Here is a 20,623-nt window from a genome sequence, read left to right on the forward strand (position 1 = left end):
CTGTTTGTGTTGCCATGTGAACGAGGGAGGATTTAGCCCAAAGAAATGGAAAATAAAAACATATTTCTTGGGTTTAGCATTCAATCATGGATGGATGGGAAAGGTAATCCAGACATCAGCATCCAGTTATTGTTTTCTGTACATACAGAACATAAAGATTGCAGTGGCTGAATAGTGAAAATATACAAGAATTGCTGAAGGGTACACACGTAATCACCCATACATGGGAGACTTCTTATAGTACCGGAGATTAATGTTACACATTCTGAAATATGGATCTTTCCGAAGTAAAGGTTAAAAATAATGAAAATTAAAGAGCAGGGGTCTAGAGGTCAACAGCTTGATTGAATAGCGCTTGAGTTTCTCAACACAAAATCTTTTTACCTTTCCACTAAGAATAGCGAGGTCAGTAGCGACAGAGCATAATGTAATTGTGAGCCTACAATAAACAAACGTTTCCCAAATGAAACCAGATTTGAGATGAGACTTTTGACAGTACAGAGGATTAATCATGTTTAGAGATGTGAATCTTTTGAGGTTAACAGCAAAAAAGGCTTCGTTGAACTGAATATGAAACATACCATCCTTTTTTAAATGCATTGTTCATCCCCTGGGAGTAAAATGTAATCTTGACACCATTTGCATCTCATATAGATACTGAGCTGCTGTCAAGGGAAGAGAAAGGCAATTTTACTTGCAACTTACAGTATGTGTATTTATGCTTTTATTTGACAATTTACTATATTAATCCCACGTCTATCAAAAAGAATCTCGGAGATACAGAGATTTTGCTTTATTTTAATTTTTAAGTACTTTGTATAATAGTACCAATCAAAATGGGAATTGAGGTTTTTTTTTTTAAGTTCAAACCAATCAACCCTACTGTCATCGATGACATGACTGTAATCACAAAATTAGACCTATCATCACCATGAAAAGGTAAATCACCATAACCTTGCTTACACTGAAGGCACGTTTAAAAATGTAAGTATGGCAGACAGACAGACAGACATATGCTTCTGTACACGCCTTACATTCTGCAAATGTTCAAACCAAGTTTTTTCACAACTGAATATGCAGTTCAGTATATACATCTTTAAATACAGAAATACATACAGAAGGATGGGCAGACAGGACAGACTTGTGCCTATTGTACTGGCTGCATGTTGTACTTCATACACTTACACAGTATTCTTACTCCAAAGCTCTGTTGAGTTTAACATTCCTGTTGTATTGGGGAGACTGTTCCTCTTTAAATGAATGGGAGCACAATAGGTGGGTACAGGTTATCCCAATGACTGGGATCATGCATTGTTACACATGTACCAACCTAGTCTTACAGATGTAGCTAATCTTAACAGAATAGAAAACATATCATATACACAATGCTCTTCAAACAAATGAGCATATTTTTGGAGGAAAGTCATTTTGCCTGTCAGATTACTGCATGTTTCACATGGACTTTACCATCATGCTTGAAGCCCTAAATCAGAGTAATAATTCCTTGTTATGAGAGCACAGTGTGGGAGTACCAGGTGTTGGCACTGTGGGAACACGCTGCAGCGGTGACAGCTGCATCGGCAAATTTGAATTTCCCAGCCAAGCTGGCAACAGGACTGTGTGCCAAGCGGAATTGAGGATTTCTAGATCATCAAACTTTATATCCTTGCAATAATATTGTATTTACATTGACCTGCCTGTGCATTAAACTCATTCTCAGAGCAACTTGAGTATTATAACCATTTCTGCAGTTTGTTTGCAGATGGAGAAATAGGCATAGGCACAGTCTCTCAAGGTCAGTCAGGCAGTAATCTTTCTTTATAGTACTTGTGGAGAACAGGAATGCAATTGCCTGTTATTGCGACCAGTTCAATTCCTTTAATGCTGGACTTTAGTTCTAGACCTGCTAGGCAATGTTGTTTTTTTTTTTTTTTTTAATCACCATGTTGTCAGTAATGGGACCTCTAACGGTAGTTTTCAGGGAGTGACTGAACTGTGTTTGTGACTTGGTGTCCTCATAAACCCCTGGTTCCTCTTTGGGAGTACTTTGAAACGTTGTGTATGCCCTTTAAAATATTCCACTAAAAATAACAACGCATAATGGTTTTAGATAATCAAACTTCACTGGCAACTTTCCTGACACAAAATGACAAATACATTATTATACTGTAGTGTTTTTCTTTTTATCGAGTTAGGATGTTTGTGAAAACGTGTGTGTATATATATATATATATATATATATATATATATATATATATATATATATATATATATATATATATATATAATCCTCGATTACTCCCTACAGCAACCTGTCTGACTTTAAAGGCAGCTGGAGACAGATCTATTTGCTAATTAGTGCCAGGTCTGATCAGTAGTGAACTTAAAGCAGACAGATTTGTGAGACACCAGCTTCCAAACGTGAAGTCATTCCAAAAGAGTAGACATGCAATACCCTTGGTTGTGGCATTGAACTGACAAGTTTTGTTGTCAGTTTATATTTTATTTAACAAAAATAGACTCCAGATTTTCCCTTTTTTTTTTTTTTTTTTTTGAAGGAGATCGGTTAGACGACGGTAGGCCATGCTTGGAATGAGTTTCTTGGTCAATCAGAAAATAATTTATATAGCGGTTTTATACATGTTCTTGATCCATAGGTTCAGGGTTTATAAACAAATCCTAATTTTTGATGAGGTTTAGGGCTCAAGAAAAGAAAATAGACAACAGTCTTGACCTTGTTTGCTGCTTTTTTTAACTTTTACTTTTCATTGGACACAATGGACACAAGCCATTTAAAATCATTAGAGTTACAAATTACCCAAAATGCACTAAATCCTTCTGGATCTAAAAAAAAGTGATTAGTATCTTGAGTTCACTGTCACTACTGTCCAAAAGATTCAGTACTTCATTAAGATTGTTGTAATTACACGCACAATATGTGGTGTTGCAATGCGACATTTGTAATATAATTAAACCCAGCATCTAGTCCTTGGCTTATAGTTTGGGACAAGGTTAAGCACCTGTCTTTGGCTTTCAGAAGAAAAAAAAAATATGTGTGGTTATAAATTATTCTATTTTTTTATTTTCATGACAGGGAAATAATTAATTTACAGTACTTGTGTCACTTAACTCAGAGCTCATTTCTTTCTCCTTACTTTACGTGCCTTTAGCTATATAAAATGTTGCCATATTAAAGGAGTCTATTATTTTTTTAAATGTCCACAATTAATTCACAGGTGCTAATGATTTGGGGTCAGAATCGACCTTGAACAACTTCTGATTTTGTTCATCCAAATCGTAGCTACTTGTTTTAGAAAATGAGGAAAGGTGGTGAAGAAGCAGTGACTTCACTTTTGAGCTTTTAACAATTAAAAAAAAAAATTTAACACCAAGCTACCTTATGCACTGTGCCTTAAGAGAAGAATGGCAGGTATAATATCAATGTTGTTTTCATTTTTATGTATTCTGTTGTCAATTGTCTATTGTATTTACACAGCTGTTCATTACATCGCGTTCTAGTAAATATTTCAGGCATTTGTCTTGATCTTCTGAATCTGCTTCTGCGATATAGTTCGAGATTGACAGAAGTAGGTACGGAAGCCGCATTTTATTTTATTTTTTCTGCTTGGCTGCAGAAAATAAATACTTTAAGGACAGGTTGCAAAATGAACCCTACTTTATGCAACATCTCCTTTGACAGGACGGGTAAGATTGATTTCAAGCCTGGCATGAACGCACCTCAATTTATCTGTGTGGCTTATCAAATCAGCTTTCAGACTCCTAGAGCTTATTGACAAAGGTATGCTGGATTGATCTCCCTTGTAACCATGGAGTCAGTCAGGCCGGTAATAATATTGAATTAGTCTTTTCATTTTCCAGGTTTCTGCCTGTAAGCCAGGTGGAGTGTTAGGATCTGTTAACGTTAACAGTTGTGAAGTCTTGTTAGTGACCAAGAGTCCAAACCAGGACTAGTTCTCATTTGAAGACAATAACACCAAAACAATGGTGACGATCTGATCAAAATGATGATACGGATGACAAAACCAACAGAATACAATCTGTACAGTCTTTTATTCTCCTTTGACTTTCTAGTCCTTGAATTGACATTTGTAACTCATTGGAATGCTATTCATTATATATGAAGTTAAACCATTTTATTTTTGCCCCAATCAAGTCAGCTATCTTTAAACAGATTAAGAAGAACATACTGTTAAAGTCAATATAATACCGGTCATTAAAAATCTGAAGTCTTCAAATCATAAAAGCAGTGAATCGAAATCACACATAGCCCAATTCTGCTTTAAGCAAAGTTGTGAAGGAAGCTATAACATTTAATTAAATGTACATATGCATACAATCAGGATACTTTAAACAGGAGACATTGCCATTTTCAATTTATTGACAAAAGAAACAAAGAGAAATATATACAGGTTAAATCGTTTTTCTTGCTCCTTTTATGAAACTTTACATGCCATTTGCTAAAAGGACTTGAACCTCATGTAGGTCTTTACAATGCAACAACTTAACTTTGTGTGTAACAGTCCGTTGTGCTCTCTTTTAATGCAAAACTTCAAAAGCTCATTTGATCAAAGGTCATCTCATCTTTGTGTAGTGTTTGATATAGAAAATGTTATTTCATCTCAAACTGTCATGGCCAGTTAAGGGAACAGCACTGTGATGAGAAATTACTGATGCATTTCATGTACTCAGTTTAAAAAAAAAAAATCTTTTCATATTTTATGAGTGTTTTAATTTGAATATGTTTTCTTTTTTTAATAGAATGTTAAATTGGCACTGGAAATTCGGCAATGTGAGTCCCTAAATTGTCTGCTTATTAATAGAAGGTCAGTTTGCTGTGAGAATACCCTGGGAACCTTTCTTTTTAATAAAACCCCTTCCTCGTCCCCCTCAACACACAAATATATACACATTCATTAATCCTTCATTTAAAGAGCCAAGAGCACACCATTCTGGTTTGTTTCGTTTCATTATTTCATGGTGTCCTTTGTGGTGTTAATAATTGATCTGGATGATTTTAGATGCCTCTTCTTTTCTCTTTCATTTCTCAATTTCAATGTCATGTGCTTGCTTGGCAGTCATTAGAGATATTTCATTAATTCCCACCTATCATGTAGATCAGTCAATATTTCCAGCCCAGTGTAAAAACATTTCATCTAAATCAACATGACAGCATACTGCTTCGGAAATAAAAAGAGCTGCCATATAATATGATTATCAGGTGTAGTTTCTTTACACACTGAATCTTATGTAGGCCCACTTGTGTAATACTGTAGTCTTCATTTTAAAATCATATTGCCCATCCATTTTTGGAATCGAGAGCCATCTTTAAACAACATAGTATTTTATCACATCTCATAACGCTAAACAACATACTGTAGACTGAAGTTGTTTAAAGATGGCGCTCACATTAAAGAAGGCAAAATTGCATAAGTAATGTGGCAGTATACAGTATGCTGTAGTGGTTCCTTTTAAGGTTAAACAATTCCCATTGTAAATAGCTCATTTTTGGCCATCAGTTGTTGGCAAAATCTCCATCTTATAGACGTCCATTATATTAGTCGTAGAGCAGCCAGGGGAAGCGGCTCTCGTATCCCAGCCCAGTCAGTGCAGTTTAGATAATCTAATGATGCACAAAGCTTCCCGCTTTCTCTCACACCAGGCAGGAGGTCACCCTCCCAGCGACGAGCTGGGGGAATCAACACCAATCTGCTACCGACCACATGGCTTTCTGTTGATCTGGAGCTGGCAGCGACTCCATCCAGCCTCTGTTAGTTGAAGCTGATATGAAATGAGAAATAACCGTTCATTTTAATACAGTTCCATGTGTTTGTCTCATTGTACACTAGATTAAGCTCCCCAAATAGATATTTCAATGAAAAACACGATTTTTAATGGTGTTTCCCATGGATAAAATTCAAGCTTCATAAACCTCACAAAAATAGTTTTTGTCTCGTTATGCAAACATACTTTACAATGTGTTCATTCTGGAGTGACAAGGTCTACTATATGTACTAGGCCAGTTGGGTGTATAGTTTACAAGCGTGTGGTTGAGAGTACAGATTTTTGCCACTGTAGCAAACTAAAGCATTTAAGTATTCTACTGTATTTTCCACCAAATCTCCTAAAGTTTATCTTTCCACACATTGTATTAAAATAAAACATGTCATTTGATGCTGAGCAATAGATGGCAGTATTGCACTTCCCATGACACTGAATTGCTATTTCTGTATAAAGGCTTTAACTAGTGATGGGTGACATCGTATTGCATCATACAATCGGTGGCTCTCAGTATCCAGAGGTAAGGTGACCATAGAAGATCTTAGCAGTGATCATATAGATATGTTAAAGATACAGAAATAAAGACACAAGCAGAAAGGTAAATTCTGACAGGACTTGGTGCATCTTATATAGAAATCATACAACTAGGCTTTCCTGACTATACCTGCTACGGTAGGCAAAACATTATACTTCTCTTTTATCTAATAAAAAGGCAATTGCATGTAACTAATGCTTTAAAGAATAAAACTAGACAATTACAATCGAATATGACAGTACTCATACAATGCTATGCAAGGTTAAATACAAACATGATGTAGTGCTGGGTTTCCCAATCCTGGTCCTGGGGACCCCGTCTGCTGGTTTTCATTCCAACCCAGTTCTCAGTTACTTAATTAAACCCTCAATTGAGCTGATAATGTGCTTAATTAGACATTTTTACTTGTTTTCAGCTCTTAACAGTTGCACATTTCAAGTTTGCTATAACATTTTATAAGTAACTTGAACTCTGCAACTGTTTAAGAGCTGAAAACAATTAAAAGGTCTAATAAAGCAAATTATCAGTTCAATTAAGGGTCTAATTAAGTAACTCAGAGCTCAGATGGAATGAAAACCAGCAGACACAGTGGGTCTCCAAGACCATGATTCGGAAAGGCTGATGTAGTGTGGAGTAGTGGTTAGGGCTCTGGACTCTTGACCGGAGGGTTATGGGTTCAATCCCCAGTGGGGGACACTGCTGTTGTACCCTTGAGCAAGGTACTTTACCTAGATTGCTCCAGTAAAAACCCAACTGTATAAATGGGTAATTGTATGTAAAAATAATGTGATATCTGTATAATGTGATATCTTGTAACAATTGTAAGTCGCCCTGGATAAGGGCGTCTGCTAAGAAATAAATAATAATAATAATAATCAATGCACCATACAAACAACACAACAAGTTAAGAGTGAAATAAAGCATAAATGCGTTATAACTAAAATACTGTAGGAAATGGTACCAGACCAAAAATGTATGAAAAAATAACCTGTCAAGCATAGTTTTTAATAGAATGTCAGCCGACGCTATGACAAATGTACATCTCTTTAATATATTGCCTTATCAGCTTAAATCTAACATGAATCAATAGTGAAAGCTAGATTCATTCCAGTCAGCAATTCATTTCCTGACTGCAAATTATGGCACGGCCTCATCTTTTAATCTCATGAATAAGACTTTGTGAAATGGCTTCAATATTCATTGACTTTTAAATCAGCTGTTGGTGCTTCAGTTCTATTCAGATTCACTTGACCACTGTGGAAATTTGAACTGTTGTGGTAGACTAAAGCAATACAGTGGTAATAACTGAATTTGTTTGATAGTTGTAACACCACCTGTTTTACAGAAGAGGCATCAGTTCAGCTATATTAGGTCTGCTTTGGTCAAGCCTTTCTGTCATTCATACGCTGTGATGTTACACATCAAATGAAATCATTGGAGTGTATTCAAACTGACAAACTGACATTGATTATATTGGTTGCAAAACAGTGTTTACACTGGATAGATAATAACATAATTGAATGGGGCAATAGATGACCTAGATAGTAATGAACAGTATGTGGGTATGTACTGGAGGCCAACAAAACAATAGCTGGTCACCTAGACATACACTGACCACCAGTGGAACCAGTTGGAGAAGAAACCATGGCTTCGTGGTTGGATTTATTTGAAAGATAGCTCCAAACAGAACACAGACTTCCTAAAATCAGTATCCTAAATGTAAGCCTCAGAAAAGTGTGTCACTTGTTTAAATGAACAGCTTTTTCTGTTTGGTTCCTGGAAGTAAGTCCCACTTAGTAAGAGTGGAATAGCTTGCTTAGTATCCCACAACTTCTCACACGCTCTAGCTAGTTGAAATATGTATTGAATTGTGTCTAGTACAAGAGATCCTGCCTTGCCAATCTGCAGTAGGAAGCCATAGTTCAGAGATCACAATTATTATGTGTTCTGCCTTCTAATGAGAATACAAGTGCAGGTAATGGTGTTATGGGGATAATTGGAGTCGCACTGCTTAACAACCCATTCTGCTCTACAAAGAGACACATTTATTTATTTTTAAAGTTGGCAGCAGAAGTACATTCCTTCAGGCCAGATAGCTAAAACAGTCAACTCGTATAGAATTATAATTAGACAGTAAAGCAATCAGTTTCCATTAACATTTAATAACAGAACTCAGGTAGCAGACAATGTAATGCCAAGACTAAAAAAAAAAGAAAAAAAACAGTATGCAGTTTGTGAAGTACTCTAAGACCTAAGTGCATGTGTCTCCTCCAAGCACGTTATAAAAAAAGAAAATCTGTGCTTTAAAAGGGACACTAGGCGGGGGTAGATGTAAAAAAAAAATGATAACAACATCCCAGCTGGATAAGAAACAGAAATCAGCATGGAAGCAGTGCTAGACATGAAGGGTTTTTGATCCAGCTACAGAGAAGTGCACTGCAAGTATCAACCTGTAAGCCCTTTGAGATGCAGAAATACAGCGTGCTGAGTGACATATTGATACAGAAATTGATGAGCGGCTGAAGGTACAGCCTCTCCAGCTGGAGGACTGTTACCCTTTTACAGAACTATTGGTACATTTTCTTTATATTTTCTCTGCAGCGAAATATGCTGGGTGTCTTAAGACCTACAGCTGTGAAATGTTTATGTAAGTAGAGAATTAATGTCAATATATTATATATGTTTTATATTATAGACCTGAACTTGTAGCCCTATTCACTATTTCAACACTGCAGACCTATACGTGAAAAATATTAAATAACTCTCAAAAACACAGCCTAGAATAAATACAACACAGCAGGCAAGACCGAACCCTATGTAGGTTTTGTATGATTTATTACCATATAAGACACTACAAGTATAAATTATAGTCAAGTTGTCTTATTGCAAAGAAAGAGTTACAAATTATACCGTTTATGCAAGTGGGGTTTTTTTAATGGAATAACATAAACACATTATACTTTGATTAAAAATATAATAAATATAATATAAACTCATAATGATATTTTTCAGGCTTGATTTCTTATAGAAGTAAACTGTCTTTGAACATCATAAACTGAGATTTTTGCGAACTTCTGAAGCCACGTAACAGTAATTAATTACTAAAAACATTGAATCCAACATATGGATTGAACAAAACCTTTTTGTTCACTGAGAGAAAACGCTTTCGACTCCAGTTGCATACAATAAATATGACTAATTAAAAACATTTTTTAAACAACTTGATTTCACATCAAATTTTCATAGGAAACCCCATGTGCAAAACTCATTCATTTGATTTATTGTGGCGATTTCTTCATCCACTGATGATAATTACTACATCAGAAATTAAATGAACCTCATCTACTACACCCTCAGACCTCCCTGGAGAGTTGTGAAAAAGAATTAGAGCTGCACATTTGCCAATATGCCTAATCACTGTAATTGTTGCTTATAATTTAAACTTGACTGTTATGCATTGAACATCAAATTTTAATTCACAGTTATTGTCGCCACCAAGGTTTCTTTTCATAGTACAATGATTTAACAACAACACTAAAACAGAACAGCAAATAAAGGAAAGTATACAACTAGAAAAATATCAAGTGCATTTATTTGCATATTGTATGTCCTTGTATGTTCTTGAATCAAGTTTGAAATAATTTTTTTTTGTAATTTTGAATGACTAGCGCTCATTGAAACGCAAGTGTGCTAGGATTAACATATTCCTTTATGTTTGCAATAACTCCTTCTCAAACACAGGACAAATAATTAAAAAGTAGAATTTTACACATTTCATTGATTATTTAAATATTAATTTATATGTTTTAGCATCATAAATGTAGTGTAAGTAGTAGTGAAATATTTACAGTTATGTATCAGTTCAGATTTGGAGGACTGCACTTTTAAGTTTCGTTTTGAACTACTGTGTTTGCCACAGACAAACCAGATGTGATAAAGAGGAAGGAGAGAAAAAAATGAGAGAAGAGGAGAGTCAGAGAGAGATACTCCTGACCTATACTTTTGTGTTGTGTAAACTATGCTGTGTTCCGATTAAGACAATAAATAAAACCTTCATTATTGGACCCCTTGCATCACCCGAGTCATTACAAATACTACATTACAGTAGTAAGGATTTACAGAACAGACAAAAATACAAGTCCTTGAGGAATCTGAACACTTGTGGCAAGCAGAGAGCTGAAGAAAGCCCTCTTGAACTAGTCATTGTTATTTCAACCCTTTACTGAGATTAGCATTAGCATTAAGATGGTGTCTCTGCTGAAAAAGGTTACTCTGAGTCATCCTTGAAAAGATTCCCTGGCTTTTAAACATTCTTTTTCAACATTTTAACCAAACAAAACTGCCCATTTGGGAGTAATTTATTTACACATGAAGTACGAACAATGATTTAGCTTTTTCTCTTGCTAAAGGAGTGTTTCATAACCAATATTATTAACCTTACACATCATCTGAGCCAGTCAGAGTACCCCACTGGTAGATGCCTATTAGCTTCAAACTTGTAGTGTGTGTTAATGCTTTACTAAATGTTACTATTAAAACATACACTGCAAACAACCTTATCTTATAACTTTAAACAGATTCACAATTATTCACTACAATGAAATTGAAAGTGTGTTTAGATCTTATTTGGAAATCCAGACTGCAAAGTATTCAGATTGGGCAACACTTGACGTACCCATGAAATCATGGATTTTGTAACCGGGTGATTTATACCTCTCTAGATCTTTGCTGTAAATAAGTTATAGCTCAGATGTAGGAAGCACATCCAACAGAGAAAAACAGATCATTTGTAAATGTCATATAAAGTAGTTAATAGTTAGTATTTCACAATCCTAAACCATGATAGTCAAACCAATCAGTGTGCATTTGGGCATATGATTAATGTGATGTTTCTCTTATTGTCAGTATTTCTCTTCACTCTTATTGTTATTAGTGCTCCGACTGCAATATGTATTGGGATATATGTATTACAGAAAGGATATCTCTATAAGGAATTATTCACCCAACACAGGATAAACCAGTGTGGCCAGTCATTCAGTGCATGGCTACAGTGAATTAAGTTTTCTTTAAAAAATGTATCCAGGGTACAATGCCAGCCTGCGGCTTCGGGCGTTATAGCCCCTTGTCGGTAACAATAGTCTTCCATTGGGTCAATAATTTTCCACTCTAGCTCTCCTTTCCAGTCCATATTTAGCGTCGTTGTGTTCTCCATGGCCTGTTCTGTGCCAGTATGTTAATTAGATAAGCCAAGACATATATGGATATACCGCAAACACCTGAAAAGTCTGTTAATAAGAAAAGGATGGGATAGGGATTCAACTTGCACACAACAAGGGCTCTCACTACGATTGAAACATGCAATAGGAAATGTACAATATGTTTCACACAGAAATTGTTCTTGGTTACCATTTGAACACCTGAAATGGAAATAGTATGTATGAGCATTAAGTTTCTAGATACCGACATTAACACAATAGTTGTGATAAGATGTCTACTGCTGACCAGATGGATATTTTCTATTAAATAAATACTACTCTATTTGTAGCATGGAAGTGAAATGTCAATAACTACAATCTTCTTTACCTTTAATGGTAGAGAAGATCTACCTGTAAAAAATGAATCCGAAGCCTCTTTTACAAGGGCACCCTGACATAAGAAGCTACAAGTCAGCAAAAAGTTATTCATTTAAGCCAAGGTATTTCAAGAACCAGTACTTATTGCTACTTCTTGGCAATATACGGCAAGAAGTCTCCAAGTATCCCTAAAAGTTGAAGTAAAGTGATTCAAAATCAGGTTTTTAAATCGAATGCAATCTACTGTATAGCTAATATTTGGCTTTATTAGCTGTGAGCTCAAGTATGATGGAACAAGACCCTTCAAAGCTTTAAACACAAAGCAATACCAGTGAAAACGGCTTTGCTGCACTAATGGTAACTAACATGTTATAGCTGTTTCCATGTATTAAAATACAATGAGCCATGTGTCGCAGTGGAATGCATTTTCTTATTGTACTGACCGTTGCATTATGCAACCTCCAAAATGACCTTCATTTTAGCAGCATCTAGAAAAATAACCATTTCTTTCTTCAGAATTTCCTTAAGGATCCTTTCTTATTCTATTTTTCCTTAAGGATATCTCTGTCCTTGAATTGCAATATTGGCCAGCGCCTTCTCTTTCACACACTAGTGCACTGTGGACACAGGGGAGTTCTTTAATCCTATTCTGCTATTAGGATGCAGACCACCCAGCTGGGTTTCAGTCACATTAGATGAGATGAACTATGCCTATGACTTGCACAGCAAAATAACTTCCACTGTTAGCGAGTACACTTTTGCTAAAGGATTTGATTAAATAAAAAGGGGAAATTAAGCCTACTCGGAACAACTGACAAAACAACTTTTTTTTTTTAAAGAACTGTATAAGCATGTTTGTTTTGCTTCATAAATCATGACTTGACCTACAAATTCGTGGTCAAAATCTGACTTTTTAGACCACCCACACACAGTAAACAAGAGCTCTTGCTGTATCCAATTATTGGAGATTTTGCGATTTATTTTTCTCTTCATTTACCTTTTTTTTGTATTCACTTAAATTGTGTGTCACACAGTATCAGTACGTACATCTGACCTGTGCGGATGTATTGCACCATGTGTCATAAAAAGGTGGTGAAGGAGGGAATCTGCAGTATTGTTGCAGCATAAATGGGCATCTCCAGAGTGAAAGTGAAAATAGTCAAATACATCATTCCCCAAACAGTGATAAGGCTATTGCAGGAAAGTTATTATTCTATTGAATCCTTAGTTATTACCGGTTTAAGCTTAAAGCAAAACTATAAGCCTTAGGGGAGTAACACAATTTGAATATTTCCACCTTTTAACAGGTGCTAAATATCTTCAATAATACTATTATAACTTAAATAATAATAATAGTAATAGTTAATAAATAATGATGCATTACTGAAATACACACACTGCTTTCCAAGACCTCTACAGTATGTCATTAGTTCTAACTAATTGTGTCTAACAATGCAGTCATAAAATGTTATATCTCATAATTATGTGGGATTAGCCATTGATCCACTAGATACAGCACAGCTGCTCACCAAACATTATCCAAGGTTTAATGATCACAACAAACAATGTTTGTAGGTTTACAATAACAGAGAAGTAAACATATTCTTCAGACTAATTATAATGTGTGGGACTAAAGAAGTGGTGGTTTGTACAGTTCGAAAGTGATTAGGAAATGCAAATGAAAGGTATTTAATAGATACTGGGAGATGAACTGTATTCTTTTATTCTGTCATAGATCTGGGGTAACAAATTAGTTTAATGATATGGAATTTTTTTCTGTGTCAGACACAGAGACAGACTTACTTTCTCTGCTTTCTGTCTTCAATACCTTTTTGTTAAAAAATGAATGCACTGTAGTGCATGGATCATTACGAAATATGTATCACCAACTTGGTAAACCAAAAGAAGTTAAAAGTAAAACAAAAACATGCTGGCCTGTAACTTTGATGCAGTTATGGGTAAATCTAGAGTCGCTTGCTTCTAGTACAATTTAGTTTTTCAAACCATCCTCTCCCCAGGATTCTCTTGTCTGCTGCCCTTACACAGTGGGTCCACACTCATTCAGCAGGGAGCGGTAATCAGAACAAATTCAACATCGCTGCCCTATTAATTGCCTCCTGCTGGGGTCATAGTTCCCTCTAGTGCAGTGTCTGTGGTTCTCAGTATGAATTAATCAATTCGTTTTCATGGCACCTTGCCTTATGATCTTCTATATGTCAAATCTGCCATCATCAATCTCACACTTGGCATTGGTCTTGGGACAGGTTCAGACAGGCAAAAGGAGCACATGTGGTTTATAACAAACTTGCACTAAGAATGATTAAGGGAGCCTCATCTATATCTGACAGCCCAATGTGTCTGCTTACAGTACGTCAATAAACTCAGTTTTTAAATCAACAAGATATTAACTATACTTTGTGTTTATGATTAAAGGAAGACCAGTGTTGTATATTAGTGATATGTCCATCCAGGAGTGCCATACCTCAGTTGTAATCAATTTCTGATCTACGTAAGATAAATAGTGAAATAATAGCCTATTTTTCCTCACAATAAACTTCACTTTTACATAATGGTTTGATGCTAAATTAGGTGTGAAATTACTTGAGACAAAACAAAATCACCAGAGCAACATGATTGGAATCACTATGAAGGCTCCAGACTTCAAATGATATGAATAACCCTTTGTGTGCACGGGGTCCCTACAGAAACGTTCAGAAGACCCCATTGAGATACCATTGGAATCCCAGCGAAACCCTTGCAGAACCACCATCAGGCCACATCATTACCAGCAATGTCAACACAATCTGTTTGGAAGAAGTACAGTATACAGCCCAGGCACGCTGGCACAGTGGTACTGATGCAGGACCTTGGTACTGCAATCGATTACCAGTGGTTCATAATACAGTATTGTGATAGCATTAGTGCTTCAAAAATCTAACAGCATAGCACAGTACTACCACCCGATCACACACCGAAACCAATTCATAAACATAATTTCTATTATTTTTTAGATGTTTAATAATAAATGTAGATATTGAACATGCAGACAGGAATACAGGTTCATATTTATACTTGCCTCCCATTGTGTACCTATTCATATAATCACAGGTGGTTTGCAAAAAAAATGACTTTTTCTAAACCTCTGAGATCAAGTACCCCTGTAAGCATGTAATAACCTTTTACTCCTACCCTTTAAAAAATAAAAATAAATCACACCGACTGCTTGCTTTCCCATGGCATCCCACTTTCATGCTTTCTGTTCTTCAATCTAATCATTACAGTCTCAGCTGTTTTAGTTTACACCACACATGTGGGTGCATAAGATTAGGTGACGCTGTGGGTTACAGTCACTACTGGAGATCTGGGTTTGAATCTGGCTTAGCTCACTGGTACATTTTAGTTTTAGTGGTTTGCCTAGTCTGCATCAAAATTGCACATTTCAATAAATCCAGATTCTGAAGGTAAGTGGAAAAATCAAATATATAACAAAGTATCCCAGTATGTTGTATAAATATAACAATGTTATAACAAATGTTTTTTTTTTTTTGTTTTTTTTTTAATCCAGAGTTTTGTTTAAAACAGGTTCCGGTTGCACACAGGAGCTACTAAATCTGAGATATGTTATTACTGTAGGTTTACACACAACACAAGTAGCATAACATATTTTATTTGATGCACTATGTAGAAAATAACTAATAACAATTACAATCACATAAAAAAACACAGTGGACCCCAGTTTATGTAACACATTTGTACAGATAAATGTTGGTATTTGTAAACAGGTGATTCTTGATGCAACCCTGGAGATTGCAGAACTAGTTAAAGGGCTTTTCTTTATATGAATCGATTTCCATTTTTTGCATTTAGTTTTGCATTGTCCTTTGTTAAACACTGAAACTCCTTGATGGACCTAATGGAAAATAAAAGAAAACAGAGGTTAAATTCAAGATTAGATCATTTGTAAAAGCCTGGAGGAAAAAGCCAAGTGCAGTCTTTAGAACTTAGTAAATCATTCTAGTTCTATTTAGTATCCATTGGTGCTATAAATATCAAGTTAATCCACATCTTCTGAAACTGGTGAATAAATAAAGTCCTATAAAAAGAACCCAAGTTTTAAATGCACACATTTCAAAATATAACATTTCAAAATATAAGGCTAAGCTTACAGTACAAGAATGTTTTTACCAACAATGCAATCAGACAGTCAAAGGCTTCAATGCTAGTAAGGCTTAGTTGTGGATTAGGTTCAGATCCAGTAATTTCTCAAGGCAATAGGATTTTTCTTAACAACGATCCCAGTCAAACATGAACTATTGCACATTTACAAAGATACAACTTCACAGCTGTTTGTGTGTAACATGTAAAAGTAAAAACCCACTTGTATTATGTGGACTTTTATGTAGCACATTAACCTCCTACAGAGAAACCTGTGACTACACTGCTCTATTACATTATTCATATTTAGGATAAAGATAAAAAGAAAAATGTATTTATGACTAAACGTTATAATTTAGCACAGGAACAGATTCTAAATAATGTTGTAAAATAATGTGATTATATCGAGTAAGAAACAGAGCTGTTTAATATATATTTAACATTGTCACCAAATCTCATTTTTAAGGCTGCATACAGAAATAGCTTATTCTGCCTTTCTAACATTGAATGGTATGCACCATTATAAAACCACTTCCCTTTTTATATTTCTAGAACCATAAAATATGCTTTCCCTACAAAATAACTGACACCTATCAGAAAAAAAACTCACATAGCAAGAGAGCAAATAAATATAGGATTAAATATAGGACTGATAATAGCTACAGACAGGCTATTCCTTTAAAAGGGGAGGCTATTATTGCATCACACATGTCACCCACAGAAAAGCTATCAGCACTCCAATAAAGTCCTAACCTACCCACCACAGATCTTACCTGAGCTTTTCTTACCTTGTCATTTTCATCAATCACATGCATTTCCTCCATGGCAGTCTCCATACTGCATTCCATCATAGTCCTGCTGGGAGGGATCTGCAAACTCTATTTTACTCTGCCGACGCTGCTTCAGATATTGGAGCACATTGATTTCTTTCACACAGATGGGACATTCTCCGTCATACAAGACTTGTGAAAAAATGCAGAGCAAAATGGTTATGGTGGGTACCAGAAAAACAAAAACTGCTGACCTATTGCTCTACTCACCTCAAGCATCCTCCCACTACCCCAGGGCAAACCCCCCAAAAAACTTCAGAACTAGAACACGATCTTCCAGTAGGTGTTGGGAGTACCTGTCCTAATACTCACTGGAGAGCACTGTAGTGTAGACTCTGTGTAGTCTAGAGTCTAGACTATCATGGTATTCCTAGAATATTCTGCTGGAATCAATATGAATTTGCATTTCTTGCCCCTAAGTGTTATGTATTATATAATAAGCCTTTCAGTCTAAAAATATTCCATTAATACAATGTTTATCACATTGGGGGAAAAAAACGATTTTAGTGCAATTGTATCACAATAATACTTAGATGAACTATAGATTGCCAGAAAACCGGTTGAATTTTTTAAAAATAAAAATAAAAATAATAACAAGGATTTGTTGGCTGTTAGACTACTCTTCCTTGGCCCAGTTGTGATCTGGGGTCATTTTCAGCTTCCTATAGTTTCTATTATAATTATGATTTGAAAATAACAGATGTGTGTGCTTGTATCAAGCGACGTTGGTTTATTTAAAATTAACAATGGATTTTTACTGGTAAACTAACATTTACAAATTTAATTTCTGTAAGTTAAACAAAGTGTATTTCCCTAATGCAAGGATCTCCTATATTACTGTAAGTATGAGCGCTATAGAGCTTGTGAGTTATACTTAAATTATTCTCTCTAATCTAAACTGTAATTTTCCAATCAGAGAATGAGATGAAATGAATGAATCCTATGATTACAATATTGGATGATGGTAAAGGAATTTATGAATGGAAATTATACTAAAACCAACAGGCAACATTAGACTTGATTCACGGAGAAAACATTTTTTTTTAATTTTTAACAATGTCATTTCAAATGTTTTGGCAGACATTAGAAATCTAATACCAATTAACATGCATGACATATACTGGATTACAGATTTGCTTAAATTAAGATTTACTTTCACTCAAAGTGGTAATTAATTTCATTATGCAGTTGGTGTATACATTCTAATTAGGAGCAATGGAGATGAAATCATGTAGAGGTTATAATTTATGGAAATTGTGAATTGCATAGTTCACAGCAATAATTACTATGTACTTGAAACGAGGGCAGTGGAATTTAAAAAAGGATCTCGTATAGAGAAAAGTGTACAGTTCATCATTAGTGAGTTCATGACGGTTGTTTTATTGCTTTCAAGTTCTTCTAAAAGGGGATGCAGATTTGATGCAAATATTATAACAATGTTCACTATGCTTGTTGTACACCGATTAACCACTTCACCTATTTCTTGTCCCTTGCACCAAGAGTCATCAGAATAATCTTAGTCTCATTTTGGGTTAATAAAAGTGGTGTGACTGCAGCACTAGTGTGAGTTTGAACTTTGAAATATCTGCTGCATATACCAGATGACAGTACAAAAAAACAAGCCAAGAACCAATAGATCAGTGCAGGAAGTGATGTTATTACTGCTAACAAAAGTTAAGATTAAAAAGTAATTTCTTAAAGATTACTGTTTGACTAAATCACTTTACATGTTTCCTGAAACATTTTCAATAATGCCACAATTTTATCTACAATACAACTTAATTAAAACATGAAAATATTGAAGATACTGTATATTATAAGTTTTAGATTGTGGGTGATCTCATTGCAATAACACATTACAATAAAATAGGTGTGTGCCATACATAATTTATTACAAATCTACACGTTTCATTAAATAAAGTAAGAAGAAAATGAATCCTGGAAATGCTGTACCTACCAATAACCCATTTAAAAGGTACATGTATTGTGCTATAAAACCTTTCTAAATAATTCATACCAAATTACTTCAACATTTTTCAGACTGAGTCCTCACCGGTTTCTGGAAATCTCAAATGGCTGAATACGTGAAGTAAAAACTAAAACAAAACATCATAGGAGGCTTTGTGGTCCAGCGGTTAAAGAAACTGGCTTGTCACCAGGAGGTCCCCGGTTCAAATCCCATCTCAGCCACTGATTCATCGTGTGACCCTGAGCAAGTCACTTGTGCTCCGTCTTTTGGGTGAGATGTTGTTGTAAGTGACTCTGCAGCTGATGCATAGTTCCCTAGTCTTGTATCTTGTAAAGCGCTTTGTGATGGTGGTCCACTATGAAAGGGGCTATATAAAAATAAAGATTATTTTTATTCTTCTTATCATTATGCACAATGTTCAAATTAAAAAAGAAAAACATGTCAAGCAGTTTGAGCAGGATCAAGCTCACAGCAGACAATGACTAACGGAAAGTCATCAGCCAGGCAAAGTCAGAGCTTTAAAGTTATACAATATCATACCACAAGTATGCCATTTATTGCATGTCATTAGTTAACTTCCTAGACATTAAACAAGCTTTAAATGTTAAATATCTGCTTTATATTAGATCATCCACCACCTGTCTGTTGCTTGTGCCAGGTATCTCAGAATTAGGAGTTGTATTTTCAGGTTAAAAAAAAAATAAATATCCAACGACATTTTGGAAGATGATTATGAGCCCAAGCTGAGCCACAACCGATGCATGAAACATTCATGAGCTTACTTCCCCCAGGGGGTGTATTAGGAAGATTAGCTCATGATGTAAAGTTTCTGGACTTTAATTGTGCAAAGCAACAAGGAGTTGGAGCAACTTGGACAATTATCAATGACGTCAGCAGGCAATAAAAAAAGAAAACAAGGGACAAAAATACTACCAAAAAACATCCGTGTCATGGCAGATCAGACAATCGTAAACATGGGGAGAGCTGACTTTGATCCATTCTTAGCTTTCCATAGAAGAAGATGCGGTGTGCCTGGTCTGAACTTGTAACATCTATTTAATGGATTAAATTATAACATCAAAGGGCTACAAAAATAAATATTTAACAAAACTGATGTTAAAATAAAATAGTGACTTGTTTTCGTTAAGAAAAATAAATGACGGTTATGCACAGTATGTGCAGTACTTACCTTTACACCAGTAGTGCTGCCTTCTGCGCGTGCAGTTCTACAGCTGGGTTTCATGTAAGGATCTTCTTTACTACTTGTGACGTATTATTCCTCTTGGAACCTTTGCATATACAGCACGTAGAATTTGTTTTAAAAAATATATATATTTTTATATGTATGTTGGGTCCAGACTGGGAAAATCTAAAATACAAAAAGTAAAGGTTTTGTTTGTATAGGTCTACTTCCACTGGGAACATTTCAGATGATCCTCAAACTACTGCATTTTTAGTAAACTGCTCTAGTTTGAGCATCTGTTACACAACCGGTTATGTAAAACAGTAAATGTCACCTAGACGCTACAAAGACCAAAATAACACAGTAAAATAAAAGCCTTTCAGTTTGCACATTGCACAAAAATAAGAAAGTACACGTGTCTGTTCCATAGAAGCTACACCTTTCAGTGTTTCACTCTCCTTTCTGATCTGATGTCCAGCTACAAAGTGCTTTCAGTGCTTGTACAACAGCTGAAGCACAAGACAAGACTACAAGTCCCAGTGTGCTTTGGGTGTTTAAGTGCAGCTGTTTTGTCTACGC

At 35.4% G+C, this 20,623-nt stretch overlaps 1 long non-coding RNA gene across 1 annotated transcript; it reads right to left on the reverse strand.

Moving 5' to 3' along the window:
* Window positions 1-15,499: 15,499 nt before the first annotated feature.
* On the reverse strand, window positions 15,500-20,622 carry LOC131697710 (uncharacterized). The gene is made up of 4 exons (XR_009307456.1): window positions 20,051-20,622; window positions 18,946-19,228; window positions 16,851-17,024; window positions 15,500-15,817 (listed from the first exon to the last, which is right to left on the reverse strand). It is a non-coding gene; the product is annotated as an uncharacterized LOC131697710 (long non-coding RNA).
* Between the last annotated feature and the right edge of the window lies 1 nt (window position 20,623).

Source organism: Acipenser ruthenus, chromosome 16, assembly GCF_902713425.1.
Source record: "Acipenser ruthenus chromosome 16, fAciRut3.2 maternal haplotype, whole genome shotgun sequence".
NCBI classification, from domain to species: domain Eukaryota; kingdom Metazoa; phylum Chordata; class Actinopteri; order Acipenseriformes; family Acipenseridae; genus Acipenser; species Acipenser ruthenus.